We start from the raw sequence: 19811 nt of genomic DNA, 5'->3' as shown, positions 1-19811 counted from the left end.
CTGGGATTGCTTTTGGAAAATAAATAGATATAGGAAAAATGGACTGCACCTAAATAGGACAGGGGCAAGCAGGCTAGCTGATAACATCGAACACCACCTAACAAGGTATTTAAACTAGGAACTGGGGAGGGGAGGGACTCTAAAGAGGCATGTAAAATTCAGGTTAAAGTATCCTGCCATTCCCGCTACCCACTGAGTAAACACAGAGGTGTATGCTACAGTAACCTTCGTCAAATTGCTATTACCTCTGCTCAATCACATGCTATTGATTTGACCAATTCACACCTAGGTTTATTTAATATCAGGCCTCTGTTTAATAAGTCTCCGTTAATTAGTGATTTTATTCAGGATTACAACATTGATATTCTCTCTTTAACTGAAACATGGCTTGGATCGAATGCCAATGTTTCCCTGATTGAGGCTTCTCCACCTAACTCTTCTTTTTACCAGAAAGCTCGCTTTACTGGGCGGGGAGGTGGACTTGCTACTGTTTTCAGTAGTGAACTTAGAATCAAACAGGAAATTGTTGAAGGTTATTCATCTTTTGAAGTTTTAACCTTGACATTAAACAGTCCATTACCTGTTCATATTGTAATTATTTATCGACCACCTAAGTCAAACCCGCTATTTCTGACTGAATTTGGGGATCTGCTATCTATATTGACAGTCAAATATGATTCTTTTATTGGGTGATTTTAACCTTCATGTTGACATTGATTCTGATTCTAACTCCTTGGAATTTTTGAGGCTACTGGATTCCTTAGATTATATCCTGCATGTCAAAGGTCCTACGCATAATCGTGCGATACTTTACATCTGGTAATTTCTCGTGGTTTCGCTGTTAAGAACGTTATAACCCTAGATCTTACTATTTCTGATCATCTTGCCATTCTTTTTGCGGTGAATCTGTCAGTATCTACAAAGACTGTGGACCGTAAATTTAAATCCTGGGTAATTAATTCTTAAACTGCTGTTAAGCTTTCTGATGTCTTGAGCTCATTACCACTCTCTGAGTCCTCATCAGTAGTGAGCTGGTTAATACTCACAACACCACCATGACTGGTATCTTAGATACTGTAGCGCCAATCAAAACCCAAAAAAAGCTCACTGTGGTTCAATGATACAACTCGTAAGATGAAATATGAGGGTCGTAAAATAGAACAGAGATGGTGGGAATCTAAATTGCACGTTCATTACATCTCATGCAAGGGCCACCTGGTTAAATATAGGAAGGCTCTGGCATTTCTAATTTAATTGAAACAAATAAAAATAATCTTAGATTTCTTTTTGCTCCCCAATTAATATCGTCATCTTTTTAGGTGTAAAATTGACTGCACTGGCACTGTGAAAAAATCCCCAGGGGCTTTTTGGCCCCTGGACCCCACTGGGGGCCTGATAGGTCCCAAGACCCCTTTGCTCCACATTGCGTAACCTGTAGAGTCCACTCACTATTTTCTGTCTAACCCTGACTGTAGTTACTACGAAAGAGAACGGCTACGGCCATCTTTATGAGTGGAATAACATCAACACTCTATTCAACATATTCAGCGTATTTTATTTCTGCAACAAGCAGGGCTGAATATAAAAAAAAAATTATTTGAAGATTTCTTTATTTAACCCTACTCACTTCTTATTTTATACACACCGATGTTTGAAATTACTATTGTTTCCGTACAGTGTTAACCTTAATCTAACATTACAACATATGTTCTTTTTATATAAAGTCCCATCATTGCTTAGATCCACACAAGCATCTGTTGACCGGTGTCATTTGACACTGTAGACTGGAGTTTCACAGAGGGCCTGTGAAGCCTTAGTTAAATGACAGCCTTTCTGTGCTATGAGTTTGTTTCTTATGAATTGATATAAGACTGAGAAACAGAGGCTCAGACCTCCATACATTTGATCAAATGTTGCAGATTGTGGCAATGGGCCGACAGCCATATTTCAGCAATTTCTCTTTGTTCCCAGAAGAAAGCGAAGAGCATTGAAAAGAAATGTTTTGATCCTTGTGCCAGACACATGAAGAACAATAGTATTACAGTAACAGGCTGAAACCAAGGATCTAAAGCACTAGAAAGGAAGGAAGGAAGTGTTGTGAATTAACATTTAAAGGACAATAACGTTTGGTCAGTGAAGGTACAATACAGTTTCTGTTGAATTGTTGTGGTGGGTGCCATCAAAATACAGAACCAAGGCTGTTATCAATTGTCTTTAAATGCACATGTGTACAATTTGTATTGTGTGTAGCGTATACCATTGTGTTTTAATTTTGCCCAACACCCAAGCAAAGATGGCTGCCAGCCACAACACACACACACACACACATGTGCAGAGCCTCTGCTCTGCCATAGCTTCTGTTACTTTACTATGATTACTTGAGCTTTGCTGTCTAACAGTGACTCCTGCTTGGAGGGTCTAGTACTGCAACACTTAATGTTGCCATTCACTGTGTCTTATTTTAATCATTTGAAAAAATAAGAGACACCAAACTCTTACTTCAAGGGAAGTAATGTTAAAACTTTACAATGCATTAGTAAGACCTCAAATCAAAGAAGAGCGACCAGAATTATTCTGGGTTTAAAAGGCATGTCATATGCAGACAGGTTAAAATAATTGATTCTATTCAGTCTTGAACAAAGAAGACTACGCGGCAATCTGATTCAAGCATTCAAAATTCTAAACGGTATTGACAATGTCGACCCAAGGGACTTTTTCGACCTGATAAAAGAAACAAGGACCAGGGGTCACAAATGGAGATTAGATAAAGGGGCATTCAGAACAGAAAATAGGAGGCACTTTTTTACACAGAAAATTGTGGGAATCTGGAACCAACTCCCCAGTAATATTGTTGAAGCTGACACCCTGGAATCCTTCAAGAAGCTGCTTGATGAGATTCTGGGATCACTAGGATAACCACCAAATGAGCAAGATGAGCCGAATGGCCTCCTCATTTGTAAACTTTCTTATGTTCTTCTTATGAATAAGTGGACACAGTACTTAATGTATCTGATAAAACATTAACAGCCTCACAGAAAACATTACTAGGGAAGGGGCTCAGGTTTGTTCCAGCAAAAAGCTACATAAATCATGATAAATTAATAGCACAGTTAAAAGAATGGGAAGACAAATGAGGCTAGTAGAATACTTTAGTAAGGAAACATGAACAGAATCAAAACATGTACATGAATATAGAATAAAAATGAAAAGAAAGCATCACTGGACTCCACCAGATGGAAGAGATACATGGTTAGACATGTATACAGAAGTTGTTAGAAGTGAAATAGTAACTGGCCTAAAAAAGAAAGGTAAATGTAATTTACCTAAAGATGAAGAAGCGCTAAAGGAATGAATACAGGATGAGCGTATCAGTATAAGACCAGCAGATAAAGGATCAGAGATTGTAATAATGAACACAGTTGATTATATGAAAGCAGTAGAGACTGAATTGCAAAATATAAATACATATGAAGAAGTAAAAACTAATAAGATTAATAACATAATAACAGAAGTGAGAATTTTAGCAGACATATTGTATAAAAATGGATTTATATCAAAAGAATACAAAAATGGTTTGGTTAGAGGTAATTCCAACGTGAATGATTGTCAGCACAATTGATAACCCAACAAACATTATTGCAGAAATAGCTGAGAAGCAGCTGCAGCCACATATTGAAGGTTTATCTAGCTATGTTAAAGATACAACACCATTTCTGAAAAGGATTAATATAATAAAGACTAAACTATCAGAGAATACTATTGTATTTTGCATGGATGTCAAATCCATGACCCCAGTGTTCCTAGGAATGAAACTTTAGAAACATGTAAAGAAGCACTGGATAAAAGATAAAAACATATTACCTGCACAAGAAATATTAAATAACAATAGTTAGAAGCAGAATGATGGCACAGCGATAGGCTCAAAATTAGGCATGCATTTGGCAAGCACAGATATGTTTAATGGGAGGAAATGTTATTGAGAAAATTAGACAAGAAACCATTAGAATACATAAGATATGTGGATGACATATTTAGAATATGGACACACAAAGAGAAGAATGTCTTTACCAGTTTCATAAAGTAGCAATTAATATCCACCCTAACATTTCAGTGTATACTATGTATGTAACATTAAATTGTATTTTGGGTTTAAGACCTTTATAAATCAGGCCCTCAGGAACATAGCCATTTTTCTCCCAAAATGTTGTCAGTAGAAACCTAATGTTAAGATAAACCTTTTGAATTATTGTAAATAAGATACTTTTTTAAAAATTATATATTCTAATTTTTAGTACCTCATTTTTAAGAGGAGGTAATGGGCCGATAAGTAAAGCAGAAGGCTTATCAGTTGTGACGAGGTGCAGCAGTCAAAAAGGGTCGCCTTCTTAATTTTTTGTCCCTATCAAACTTTTCTCCTTTCATAAATTAGCAGGCAATAAAATACTTGAGTATATGCTTGAAGATATACCCCCCCCTGTTTTTAAAAAAGCAATGCTTATTTCTTGAGCATTCATATTTGCTGACTTCCACAGTTAGTCACTTGTCCTGAGCTGCTCCCAAACTCCCTGAAGTCTTGTACCTCATTATAGTATGCAGTTTAACTTGGTCTTTTTAGCATGTGGTAGCCAGCCCCCCTAACCTAGATTGCAGGCAACTACTAATTAAGAACACAGCTCAGGAAAGTAGTAGTTTAATAAAAATAACCCTGCAACTTCCTAAATCCCAGTGGAAATTGGGAAGTGGATGGATTTTCACAATCCCTTGCCAGATAACTAGTACCAGATTTGAGTGTTATGCACACATAACGCATATGCTCGCTTACCCCACAAAGGGACATGTGTCTAATAAGGCACACTACAGGCTGCAACAGGCAGCTTCCTATAATTTTTGTAGGCCAAATAAAATCCATGTGGGAGGTATGTAAGAGTTTATGAGAAAAAAATGCAGGGACTGGAGCAATAATTAGAAACTCCTAAGTGTAGACACTTTCGTATTTCGAATCCTTCATATTCATTATTAATGGGTTGCATATTCACAGTGTATATTCTGTATATATCACTTAAATAAGGTAACAGTTAGGACAGTGTTTTCTACAGGCACTAAATTAGCTAAGACTTAACTATTTCTGTCTGCTGGTTCAGCGTTGTTCAAAATGAGCCTGTTTACTTTCTGAATGTTATCCCACAAGGATTTATATAACCTTATCTGACAAATCCCTTTTTGTTTCTTCCGTTGAAGTCATATCCTTATTTCTTTAGATTTCCATTATTCAAAATCACCTCTTTTCCAACTTTTCACTTCGCATTAATGAAACAGATTAAAGCTAGTCACATACATCTGCTAGTCATTAGTACAAGAAAAGTCTGTTTGGATTTAAAGTTAATTCATGGCAAGCACCTATTCCAGCATTTAAATAATTAAAACCAATATTCTACACAGGGTAGTCAACTCTGTAATACTGTATGCATTTTGGACCTGCAAAATATTTTGAGTAAACATTCTGAAGTTCCGTGAAGTTCAGGTAAAGAAAGAAGCTCTGCTTTTACCCCAAAGAGAAGGACTAAGTAGAATGAAGAAAAGGACAACAACTTCAACTCGAATCAACTAATACAGTTGTTTTAACTGAAGTCCTCAAGTACTATCAATAGTTCAGGTATCTTTATTCCTTTTTAACAATCCATGCAATGATACAGACCACATGCTTTCAAATCTGGGACATTGTAGTTGGTACACAGCTGTATTCTATGATTCTCTAAGTAAAGTTACAGGTGGTCTTCAGTGAACATTAAACATTTCAGTGCAACATACTTTTAACCTCTGACCATATTAATGATACAGACCGCTCGCTTTCAGATAGTGTCTTTACAAGCTGTATTCAATGACTGTCGCAATAAAGTTTCATTACTGGTGGTGTCCATTAAAACAGCGCGTCAAGAAAATCTTTTCACTGCCACTTTGTTTTTAACCTGTGGATCAATGATACAATCTTTTTCACATTTTTTTTTTCTTCTCACAAATTTTACTTCATGTTTTATAACAATCTGATATGACCTGCCACTTAGATTATGCTACCAGGGATGTTTTTAATTTGTATTCTGGTGATGGACATGGAGCAACCACTGCAGCTATACAATGTGCACTACAAAATAATGCATATAAAAATATCTAGTCCCTAGATTGTTGGGGGCAATTGAAGACTAGGGTTGAAAACCACTAAACTAATAAGTTACCTAACAGAAATGTGCACATTTTCTGGTAAGGAAAATACATTTTTAAAAAAATATTTGTTATTCTCTGAATTTAATTAAAGCTGAATGCAGATGACACATTTATACTACCAGCTGAGCACCAGACCTTTAGTGGTTTGAAAGACTGGCCCTCCGTGGGGAAAAAATGTGGACACTCCTCCTCCAAAGCATTCCATTCTGGATTGCAGGAGAACCTGGTACAAGACCAGTTCCACAGCTGCAAGCAGGTATAAAAGGGGAAGCGAACAATCAAGTCTTGGTCCTAAAGCAATCTTCACTGTATGGAAGTTCCATGACAACCGCTTTCTTTTTGTATTGCAAGTTCACTGTTGAGTTTTTCTTTTTCTTTTTTCTTATTTTTCCAATCACATTGTGTTACCCTTTTTAATTGTAATATTTATTAGTAATAGTAAAGGAAACTAAGCAAATCTGGATTTCTGGTCTAAACGTGTGTCTGTTTATTATTTATCCATTTATTTATTGAATGACAGTACCTGAAAGTTTAAAAAAGTGTTTACAGCCAAATTCAATTTAAGAAATGATGAAAAATTAAGGCAGTTATTGAGCACGCCATGTAGAGTGTGACAGACAGATCGACAGAAAGACAGACGGACGGACAGACAGGTGCAATCACTGCATAATGCTCCCCATTATTTAAATGAAGACCCTAAACACTATATATTCTAATGGATAAGCATCTCACAGTTGGATTTGAAATCCATGACTCCTCACCCTACCTTATGTCTAAATGTAACCAGTACATCAGGAGAGACATTGCATCTTTTTAAAAAGGGAAGTTGTTCGCTATATACTTAAAATATTGTAACAAATGTCCCGGCATTAAATTTCATTGAATTTGGAAGAGCAGTTCCCTAGATGTAGCCTTTAACAGGCAATCTGCCAGTAATTAAATCAAAGGAACTGCAGGGCAGTACGTAAACTATAATATATTTGAAATGAGGAGAATCATACTACCATGCAAGGAAAGAAGACCAGCCTCTTGAAGAAGAATGGCACCAATTGTGTTCTACTATCTGTATTCATATGCTAAACAATATTTATTAGGCCAAACATTCAAATCCTAATGTATGAAACAGGAACGAGAATATGAAGTACCTCTTCTGAGCTGAGTGGTCCCGGCATTTCCATACATGTGTGCATCCCCTTGGTTGTGCTACGGGAGAAGATGAAAGGATAGAAAAGGACCCTGATTCATAATTTGCATTTAATTGTTGTTCAGAAAAATTCTGATTTTCTTATATGGATTCTTCTTTATTTGCTTGAGGTTTTGTCAATCAAAGCCAATATTATTCCGACTTTGTAAAGTCAACATTTAATGAAAAATGTAGTTTCTTGTTTTATACTATTATGGCAAGGTGTGTTGCAGTGTTCAAGATAACGACAGACAACAAAGTACTGGTGAAATGGTGGTTTTAATTTGTAATCCAAAAGTCTGATGACAACAGTAAACAATACATGGAGTACTGGCAGTGCACAATGATGTGTACTGCTCAGCTAAATAAACACGGGATTCAGTCCCGAAATAATAAGCACAGTATTGAAACACACACAATACACAAACACGATTCCAAGTTCAGGGTGAGTGCTATGAGTGCTTGTGGTGCAAATACAATTTATCCGTGTACAATGGTGCAGTGTTGTCCGGGTTTGTGCTGGCCTGTAGCGACAGCTCCCGGTACGTGTTAGCCGTCTAATAAATAACAAACAGTACAATTGGAACCGACAAAACAAACAAACACTAAACACTCACAGTAATATTTTGCTCGTCCTTTAGCGTTCTCTTAACCATAAACACGTTCCTTATTTGTGCCTTCAGTCACGCCCCCTTGGTTAGCGAGTGCGATCGTTTCTCCTCCAATACCCGGTTGCCACATCGCTTTCCTTCTGGAGCGATGACTTAATGTACCGCAGCTGTGCCCCCTTTCTAGACGGCCGACTTCCACCTAACCCTGGGAATGAATTGTCAGGTCATCCAGTCCAGGGCACTCTGTTCCCTTTATACTGCGTCCTCACAGGTCGGGAGGGAGATTTATCACCAAGAATCATTCTGTCTCTGTCACAACTATACATAGATCTGAACCGCATACAGTTGAGCTTTTTTAAAATCATATTTGTTTTAATTGTGTTTTAGCTTTAGAGATTTGAAGTATATACACTATAACTTGTGTTATGTGTAGAGAGAGCAAAAAGATAATATAATATTAATTACAAAAAATGTTGCTAATAATAGTTATGGTTTAAGCTTGAAGCCACAAAAATTCCTTAGTAGAGGGCATTTAACATAACGAGAAGTCCTCTTATGAGGGTTCTATTGCTATTAGTAAACATTTAAAAAATAACATTTAAAGTTTTGTTTGTTTTTTTCGTGGTGTTTTTTGTTGCAAATGTTTTCCTCAGTATTCCATGAGTAATGCGGTTTTGCACTGAATTCCATATGTAGTCAGGTAGCCAAGTTAAGTCATCATTACCCTGTCGCGTTGTGGGTATTTCCAATAGCCTAAATAATACTTCAGTACTGAAAAAATAATCTTCTATTAGATGGAGCTGTTCTTCAATTCAGGTACCTCATACACAAAAAGCGAAACATGGTTTAGTGAACTGTTTGTAAAACACAAAGAATAAAAGCACAGCAGACTTTTTTATTTTTTAATTAGGATTTGAGTGCAATTGTGCATGTATTGGTGTTTTAGTTTTAGTATTTAAGTTACTGTTAGGTCATAAAATATATCAGCAAAATAAAAAAAAATAAAAAATCGTAGCGCTCTAACATTTTGTTTATGTGGATATCTGCTTTAATTTTACATAAAACAAATATTGATAAAAGACGAAGCATGAAAGATAAGGCCCTTTTTAATTTTTAACAATTTAGTAGTGTTTTTTAAACACATTTTTAAAGAAGGATATAAATAATCAATGTCCCTGTTTTCTGGGGGTAATAGAGACATACTAAACAAGAAAATAATTTTGCTAGATTGAAGTCGCTGTGAATGGCTATGTTTACAACAAAAATAGAGGTAGCACAGCGTGGCGCTATTCCTGAAAATAAACCTTTTTTTTTACTATGATCTAAAGGAACATAATTGACTTTACGTCATTCATCAGCAACAGTTTGGAGTTGTGTCTATTGACATATACAGTAGTATTTGTAATTTATATTTATACAAAAATGTACAGTAGTGTTTTTTTTCTTGTTTTATTTGATACCGTGTTTCATTTTTTCTGAATGTGCAATAAGTGTATTTCTGTCTCAGTAAGACAACGATTCTTCAGTTTTCCCTCGATTCTGACAGATTTTGACCCATGGAACGATGTTAATTGTACCAAATTGTCACTGGCATACCCCCTCCCCAGTGTTCCATGCTTAGAACGTGCATTTCCAAAATCTAGAAAAGTGTATTACGATGATGGCATTTTCACAACATAATTCTTGAAAAAAAACATTCTGGTGCCAAAAGTCGTTTTAAAGATAGCCAGTGCTAACAACGGTCCGAGTGACTATAATTATTATTTACATAAAACTGATTGAACGTATTGTGAGGATTCTTGTAATCTATATTGTTTTTGACAAAAATTCTGAGTGCAAATCGGTTTTTTAGGAGTTCTAACCAATAATAATACAGGATTAACAAAATTCCATAAGAAAACATCCCTTAATTTCTATTTATGGATTTCAATCTAAAGTCAGTCCTAGATGTCCTGAATCTATTCAGTTGTTCAAAATAATGACTATGCTCATGGAGTGTTCCATTCATAAATGTGTATATAAAAGTGTATTTTCTTTAATAGTTCAACTGAAATATGTATTTATTGCACCGTCCATACTGTAACTTGTAAAATTCAATGACAAATGTTTTAACTACAAGCCTTTCTTTTCACTGAAGATATTGAGAAAAACGTATTGCACTAGTAGGGCTTTTTTTGACATAACCTGCTGAATTACAGTATGTTAAAAAGAATCAACACAAAAATGATATTAAACACTACACTCTCCCCTCCCACCATGAGGTACTATAAGCTGTCGTGTTTTTTAGGTATTACCACATACAAGCCCTTAAAACGTCCTTTAAAACTTATGTTAAATACTGTAAATACTGGTTTTCTATTATCCAATAATAAGGGATATGACATTAAGACAAATAATGTTAACGGTTTTCCAGAACTACTTTTTTTAATTGGATTAGACTGGCATCTAAACTGACTGAACTGGCTGAGAGGCTGGACATGAACTGTGAACTTCTCAGCTAAGATAAGGATATTATTCAACTGAAGAGCTAAGTGGTGATGTACGCACAGTACTACTGTATAATACATCAGCTGCTAGGAGGAAACCCATTACATGTATTCATAATTAATATCCTTGCTGCTTAGATTTTGATGAGTGATATAAATATTATACTTTCTTTAGAGACTGTAGTAAACTTCCATTCAGACCCATTTCTGCCAGACCCTTTCAACATGGAGGCAATCCGAAGATCTCCCTTTATTTGCACCAGCTCTTAATTGTGACCAATCTACTCAGTCACTGTATTAGGAAATACATTAGACACAACATTGTGCAATGCTATGCAAAAGAGCTTAACCACTTTATGAACCCTATTGTCAAATGTCTTTTCTTAAAAACTTTTTTTTTTTTTTTAAACACACATTATTACAAAATTAAATAAAACCCTCTATTTTGTTCCTTTCAGAAAATAAGGAAAACATGTGAGAATAGACCCCATTGTCTCATGATGTAAGTTACAGAATATAAACAGAGGTAGCTGTTAGTTAATTGGTCATAAAATTAGTAAAGCAAAGATTTATCCTAATTTGAAGCTGGTATCCAGACTGCAACTGCAACCTGGGAATCAAGGACCACTGTGTAACAAGTCTATACAAAACGTCCCAAAGGACAACTCCTGAACGGTTCATAAGTGGTTGAAGGCAATGGCTGCAGAGGATTGTGACATCTGAAAGGCATTAATCACCCAAACACTCAACATAGGCAGTAAGTAATCTGTCACGACCAGAACAGTTGTAAGGAGCTGCATAGGATAAATGATCATTTTAATAACTTTACTCTTCTTTCTACTTCATACATGTTGCCTTATGTACACTCAGAATAAAATACTTCACCTCTGCAGATTGTGATATATGATTTGCACACTGGGGGTGAGGGGTGAGGTGGGGGGGAGGGCAAGGGCAGGCTTGATGACAAAGTAGGATGACTGTTGAATGGCAGAATTGAGGCTAAGCCTTGAGATCGATAAGGATATGGACGATTACAATGGGAGGCAGTCTGATGCCCGTCCCTATTTCTTCCCCTTTAGATAAAATGGCTTAAGTCTTTCCAGTAAACTAAGCCTTTTGTTGTGGCAGTCAATCCCTGTCTGTGAATGAGATGGACCCTCCAATAGCTCATCACAGCAGTACTTCTCTGCTTCAAAGGAGATGAAAAGAAAGATACATTAATTGCTTCAAGTTTCTCTACAGTGACACCATCGTATTTCTCTCTTGGTTCAGAAAAATGTTTTCTCCTTTTCTTTATGTCAAGAAAAGGAGAAAATGATTACATGGTTTCTACATAAGTAAGATCTGCCAGGAATTATACTGTTTTATCAGTTTGCTAAAATCAGTTTTCACAAACAGATTGTCATATTCTATAATTTTGATGGATTACTATAGTTGGTTAGCTATACATCATCACTAAGTGCTTTCTATAGCTGGGTTTACATGCACGTGAAAATCGACTCTACAGTCATGACTGTGTGACGTTGTCACGCAAATACATCCGGAAACAGCAAAAGAACATCCTTTGGTCAGCGCGATTTTAAGGGCAGGGTCCATCGCTTTCTCACGATAAAAATAGTTGTAAAAACCCATGTAAACCGGAGCAGGAATCATGCTTGTGTCTCACAAGATTTCAGCAGTCAAGATCCCACAAACCACACACAGATGCACGCACACACACAAGAAAGAACGCAAAAGAGGCTGCAAATGTAAACCTCTCCTACAGCCTATTATTAATGTTTGTATAATGCATATTTTTAAGCATAATTAACTGAACTTTTAGCCTCATATTATTAGTAGTAGTAGCAGTCGTAGTAGTCGTAGTAGCCGTATTTTCTTTCTATAATTCTTTTAAGATGTCACAGGAACTTCTTCCACCGCACAGAACTGGAATGAATTATTAGCATCAATTGGCATATTGCGCAATAAGTAATGGATATACAAACAACATAAATGTACCGTATCGCTTTAAATAAAGACTTTTGTTTGAATGTTTATAATATTACATTTCATTATAATGTGTGTGTGTTAAGTGGATTCTGCACCTGGCACTTTACCGCAGCTGCAGACCAGCAGTCACTGGCTTCTCGGAGCAGAGGCAGGATATAGGGACCGGCACATGTGTACAGGAACATTAGGATGCTCAGCCTGGTACTCTGCCTATAGAACTGCCAGTGCATGAAGCTGCTCAGGAACCTCGTATGTATTTTTACATAGCTCCCTGTTCTCAATCTTATATTCATATAGGTCTAAGGATCATACCGTTTTCTATTGTATTGTAGTGTAACCCCCCATGTTCCCACATTTTCCACATACATGTACATAATTAAATAAAACTTTTAGATGTTAAGCATATCTATTTTTTAAGTAGTAAAACTTATAGTTAGCAGAAGTTTTATTTTATATACTTGTGTGTGCGTGCATGTTGGAAAGGTAACGAGACACAAGCAAGTAAATTGTGATAATTCGGAATGTGCGCAACAACAAGTTAATTCTTTTCTCTTGTTCATTTTTTTAAATCTTCACGATATTCAGAGTCATTCTTTTCCTAATTACTAGGCAGACACAGACATTTAAATACCCCCTCCCCTAAATTACTATGAATTGAGTAATCTGCATTCGTATGGACGACTTTTTTTCCTAAATCAGAACAGCATAGCAATGCATTTCCTGAAAAGTACTGCAAACACATTGTGAGGGAAACTGTCATGACTTGTGCATGTAAACGCCACCTACAAGACAACCAGTCTACAAGGGTTTATTTTTATGCTGTCCCACTATCATGTGTAGTTTTATATATAACTATAATTAATTGGTGTAAACTACCACTGCCGGCCATCTTTGGTGTAGAATGCACAATGTTTATCAAATGTTCTTCTGGGTTGTTTTACAAATAAGTACTAATTGAGTCAAAATGTGTTTCTTACATTCCTCCATACTGTAGCCTTCTTTGCTCTCAGAAAGATGACGATTTACTGACTGCGTGGCAGGTTTTGCTGTAATCTCCAAGTGAGGATTCATTTACTAGGCTGGCTCGTTGGCTGGCAGAGGAATATGAGAGAGAGCAGGGAAGTCACTTTACTCATGACTGGGGTGGTTTCCCTTGCTAAATGAAGTCCTTACTTTTGTATGGAATAATCAATGTTGAATTTTTTAACCATTCCAGTTTATTTCAACCCTAATGAATTTAATGGAATGCATGTCTTTTTATTGTAAGTGTACTCTCATTATTATGCTTGAATCACAATAAAATAATCTGTTGGATGCCAGGTACACTGAATCTGATTAAAAATCCCATTTGTTACATGTATTGCATTAACCCACAACCCAAAACTTGCTAATTTATATCTCGTTCTTTTCTTTCTGTTCTGAAGTGGTAGATTGCTTCAACTGTTAAATTGCTGCTAACACAACCCTTTTGTTTCTGGACTGTTTTGAGTCAGTCCTATTTACTGTATGTCTGAAACAAAAGATGACGACCAGCAAGTAATGCTGCCACCTTTAAACATGTAGATTTGCAGAACGTTTAATGAGACTGAAACTTAACTGGCAGGTGATGTGTGCTTAAGATTATGCTTTATGTTTATTAGCCATGGGATTTTCCAAATGCTCTGTATTCCTACACAGAAGCACCTGTGTGCAAATAACGTTTTTTTGGATTATGTACAGCTTAGTTCTATAGTAAATGTGAAATAATGTCTATTGCCCAATTAAAAGGTGTTGCTTTGCTATATTAATTTAATATTCTAGCATTTCTTTCTATAAAAGGCCCTAGCCATTGTTTAAACGGTGTTGTTTAGTTTACTGCAGGTGGTTCACAGGTTTACAAAAATATAACTTGGCAGCAAGAGTGTGGGCTTCTCTCAGTCAAGAAACAGACACAAAGCAGGCAGATGTACAAGGAGCAGCCAAAGTTCCATCCAGTGTGTCAAAAAGCTGGCTTAAAAAATAAACAGAAATTACTCAAACAGCTTGAAAACATAAGGAGACATGGTTAGAAATTGGCAAATGCACACCACTTGCTCTCTAACTGCTTTGTAAGCAATAATTTAATATTGAACATTTCACACTTATTAAATTCTGAAACCTGTGAAACCTCAGGAATGTCAAAACAATTAATGTATTCGTTTTATGCCGGAGGTCAACCTCTAAAGGGTTCCATCAAATGCCAGAGCCTTTATTTACAAACTGTTTTAAAATGTTCACCAGCTGAGCAATGAATATTCTGTATGTATACTGGGGGGAATGCACACTGTGGTTTCGATTATCCTGGATGTCATTACGCTGGAATGAGACTGAACTTGAAAAACATTACTGCTTTATCTCAAGCCTGGGCTAATTAACAAACACATGACTGTCACATTCAAAAGAATCAGCCCCCATTTGCTATGTACAACAAAAGCATGAATAGCCAACCCTCTGTAAAAAAAAAACAAAAACAGTTAAAGTTTACAATACCAAAGGATGAGTGTCTACATAAGACTTTTTTTGACTGATGCTTGGCTTGAAAAATTGAAATATCTACAAAACTGTATATGTCATTCGATAGTTGACAATATCCTCATCATAATTTGATGGTTGTCAAAAGCTTTTTTCTTTAGAATTGTATTTGAAACTTGGCTAGGAGACCTGGCTTTAACAGTATAATTGAAAAACAACATCACTTTTGAGCTGAGGTTTTATAATGTCCTCCATAAATAATGTTTTTTTTCCACCTGTGTTTTTTACTGGCAACCATCTTTATATCTCAGTTCAAAGTCACGTTGTTTTTCCCATAGGACCAATGTTAAAACCAGGTTGCATAGCCAAGTTTCAAGTACAGTGCATCAAATGATTAATTTCTACAAGGGGAATACATTCAGCTATCAATATAATTATTATTATTATTATTATTATTATTATTATTATTATTATTATTATTATTATTATTATTATTATTTATTCCTTATCCAGGACGACTTACAATCGTAAGCAAATACATTTCAAGTGTTAATAATACGTTAAAGAGTTTAAAGTTTTCCAGATTTTTTTTTTTTTTTTCAAGACAACTCTGTGTCAAAAAAGGCCTTTTCTGTACCAAGCAATGCCAGTTTAATGATAAGCCCCGCTCAGGGAGAGTTGGGGAATACACCTTTCACATCCTAAACATGTAGCTCAAGCACCCCACTATACTACTTTACTAACCTTGCTGCAGAGATCTGACCAGTAAGACATTCCATTGTGTCAGTCTCTGGAGATTGTGGTCTCTGAAACATTTCCTTCAATGCTGCACAAGGTGTCGGACTGACACCATCCCTCCTGGGGGAATAGTTTTTTCTGGGACAGCTTGCCGAATGTCTGCTGATGATGCCTGGAACACTGAAAGAGTGAATGCTAAGTGGAAATCAATCTGGGTTCCCCAGGGACCACATTCCCTTGTGTAATACGTTGTTCATAAGCATGTCTGAATCCCTCAGCACAAAAGAAGTGAAACTGCTATTTTGGGGAAATGTTAACTAGTTATGAATAGAGCCCTACAGTATGTCTCCGTAATGGGGAAAATTTTTACATTTTAAAAACTAGGCTCAAAACATTTGTTTTAAATATTTATGTGTTAGAGGGCAAAATCTGATCTAGGAAACAATCTCCAGTGAGAAATTCAGAATCCATTAATAATATTTTCTTTTTTCTTTTCAGAAGAAAAAAAACCCATTAGAACCAAGATGGGGATCTAGTAAATGTAACTCAGAAACAAAGCATACAATAAAAAATGGAATTACCATTCCAAACAGTGTTATTATTGTATAACATTTTAGAGACAATACCTTAGAAAGTTTATACAGTATTTTAAATATAGACGCATTTGTTTAAAGATAATGATAATACACATAACTAAACTAAATAAAACAAAAAAGATTGTGGAACTAGTTTGAGTCTTGCTGTGGTCCACTACTCCTTCTACTGACATACTGTGTTTAAGGAATCCTTTTGATTTTTGCAAGAAAGCTTGGCAAAAAAGAGAAAAGCCTGAACTCCACATTGCAGATTCATGAATAATACAACACTCTCCATCACGGAAAGTGAAGGTAGTAGTGACAGCATTTCCTGTGGTGAATGGAAAAAGTTAACAAAATAGCTATGTTGCCCCCATGGCTGTAACTAGCTATGAAGACACAAGGTCGTGTCTTTGGTTGTTTTTTTGCATCATAAATGCTGGTGCTTATGTAAAAGGTCTGGTAAAGTACAATACTCCTTAATGTTCTTTGTTGGTTTGCTGTGTAACATAGATTTGAGGGTTGAATAGTAAATACCAAGCAGTCATATAAATACTGCCAGCTATAGCTTGAAATCTGAGTTTGACATCGGTAGAATATCAGCTCTGGTTATGGCCCTGGTTGCCCAGTAAGACAATTAAAAAACAATATGGTTTGGTTTGGTGTTTCTAACTGTATGCATATGGAAGGGAGAGTCCCTTTCTGTTTCTGGTTCGCTATGTTAAACTCTCTGAGCAGCAAGCTTTGACAGGAACAAAAAGTTGTGGGGAATGTATTGAAGCATTACTGCTTGGTCGCCATGGAGACACTGCTTGTCAGGCAATGAAAGGACCAGAGGATAAGTGACAATACAAGATCTAACGGCTCATCTGAACAGTCATACTGAATTAATGAGATTTTTCACAGAGACCTATTAAAGGTCTAGTGTGGTGGGCCTCTGTACCCTTTCTAGTGTTGTGACAACAAAATTTATGACACAAAAACTCTTAACTGTGAATCAGGGTTACCAAAATTTGTTTTAACCAATGAACCAATTCTCACTACTAATTCATTGACATATCTTACCAGGACCCCTGTGCAATTCTCAATCCATTTGGTCACGCATAGTCTGCTAATTGATTCTTTAGAAGCATATACTGGTATTATAATGATATTCCAATGGTATTTTTTAAAAACGTTTATGAAAAGGGCAGATTCTTAGCCCTAAGCCTTCACATTGTTGTATTTTGGTAATCTGAGACAACAGGCCACCAGGTTACTGTTTTAACATTGAATAGGGGTTGGGTTTCAGCAAGAGCAGTTTAGGACAGCATAGCACACTGACAATTCATTCTATGCACCATGCATCTTGCCCTGATTCTTTTTCATAAAATGGTATATAATATGCCAGCTATTCTGCTGTCATTCTTACTGAATGTTTTCTGTGTTGGACGTCCAAGTGCAATCCTTTTCACAAGTTCTTATAACCTGGATCACTGTGCATCTGGAAGAATGGAATGGCTGGAATGTACATTTCTTTTAAGGCATTTTTGTAGGTCCTAGCTTTTATACTGCAATCCCAAACCGACACAAAGAAACAAACCATGAAACTGACACGACCACAGAATTAAATAGAAAGTGGGTTTTCTTAGAACTAAGTAATTCATTATTGACATTTTGAATTGTAACAAAGTGAACTGATTGAATTTCCCTATAAATTAGCAACCTAGGATAAACATGTGTGCTTCAAAACCAATGAAACCTGATGCAAAAACGTTTTAGTGAATTACACAGACAACTTTTTGGTGCAAAAAAAAAAGAGAAATGGACATTTTGTGAACAAAAACAAAGCATCCCTGGGGTGTACTCTAAGGCAGGGGTCTCCAACCCTGGTCCTGGAGAGCTATAGGGTCTTCTGGTTTTCCAGATCTTTAGCCATTGATGACATAGACACTTATAAAACCTGAGGATAAATCCTGCAAATATCAAGTCCTCAAATGGTTTCTGAGATATGTGGGCCTGACACTGTGATAGCGACAGCATTGTAAAATAATTGGCACAAAATTTAAATTTTTCATATGATACCCATCATAGGTCACAGGTCAGGGATGCTTAAATATCTGCAGTCTATCTGAAGAGTATTGTGATTGTTATTTCTGAAATTGTAAAAGTTTATTTTTTGGTTTATCTTAGAATGTTGCTGTGCTACAAGTCCACAAATCATCACAACCATGGATGGATTTTTTGGTTTCAAAGAGCAAATCCAGTGAGAGAATTACAGTGCAGCGTTCAGCATCTAGTGCTTAACCACTCCAGTTTAGACAGAAAGGTTCCCTTCTAAAAGGAGGTGTATTAAAAAAGAAAATGTTATGGTTCTGCATATTAAATGCAAAAAAATACCCATCTGAATACTTTAAACCCACCCCAACTACGGAGTGGCAACAAGTTCCTACATTTCAATTGCGAGACTCCGCTTGCATATATTGCATTTATATAATGCTTTTTATACACAAGTATCACAAAGCACTGTACAGTACATAGCAGAAAAAAAGAACAAACCACAATACATTTGTACAGCATGTCACACATACAACTGCCACACTCAGACCATTTAAATAATGGTATACACATAATAATACAAAAGCAGACATTTTAAAGTAACATTAAAACCCACTAAGATAAGAAAGCCAATTTATAAAAGTGCGTTTTTAGTCTTGACTTGAAAACTGTAACGGTCCCAGCTTCCCTGACAACCAAAGGCAGAGCATTCCATAATTTAGGAGCTCTACAAGAAAAAACCCTCCCTCCTGTGTTGCTTTTGTTGACCCTAGGAATAACCAGCATCCCCACATCATGAGATCTCAGAGTGCAGTTTGGAAGATACGGGGTCAGTAGCTCCTGCAAATAACTAGGTGTTAATCCATTCAGTGCCTTGTAGGTTAACAGCAAAATCTTAAAATTTATTCTATACTGCACAGGGAGCCAGTATAAAGAGGCTAAAACAGAGGTAATATGTTCACTTTTCCTGGTTTTAGTCAGAATTCTAGCGGCGGTATTCTGAACAAGCAGCTAACAGGATACCACATGTTGTAGGACATCAGAAAAAAAGTGCATTACAATCATAAGGATTTCATTGTGGAAGACAGCAAAGGAAAGAAGGTACAGCTTAAGTGTGCAAGTACTGTCGAGTTACTAACATGTTGTGCCTGAAAAAAACGTCCAAGCATTTTGGAAAGTAACCAAAAACAATATTTTCATAGAGTATATAAAAAGCAAAAGCCCCTATCGAAAAAAAAAAAAAAACATTTCTAGGGTATCTCGAAAATAGCTAAAAATAAGCACCGAAAAACAGAAGCCCTAAATATAATGTATCAGAAGTACTGTGTTATATTTGCCATTATTTGACATTGCCAGTTAACGGATAGGGTCAGTGTTTCTGGGGATACTGAGCGTAAAAGGTGCAATAAATGTATGTTTTATTGTATTTTGAACAGGGTTGACGTTTTAAAGAAGAAAAAAGAATGTCAAATCTAATAGGCAA

This window comes from Acipenser ruthenus, chromosome 3, assembly GCF_902713425.1.
Source record: "Acipenser ruthenus chromosome 3, fAciRut3.2 maternal haplotype, whole genome shotgun sequence".
NCBI classification, from domain to species: Eukaryota; Metazoa; Chordata; class Actinopteri; order Acipenseriformes; family Acipenseridae; genus Acipenser; species Acipenser ruthenus.
Note: the sequence above shows the minus strand (reverse complement) of the source record.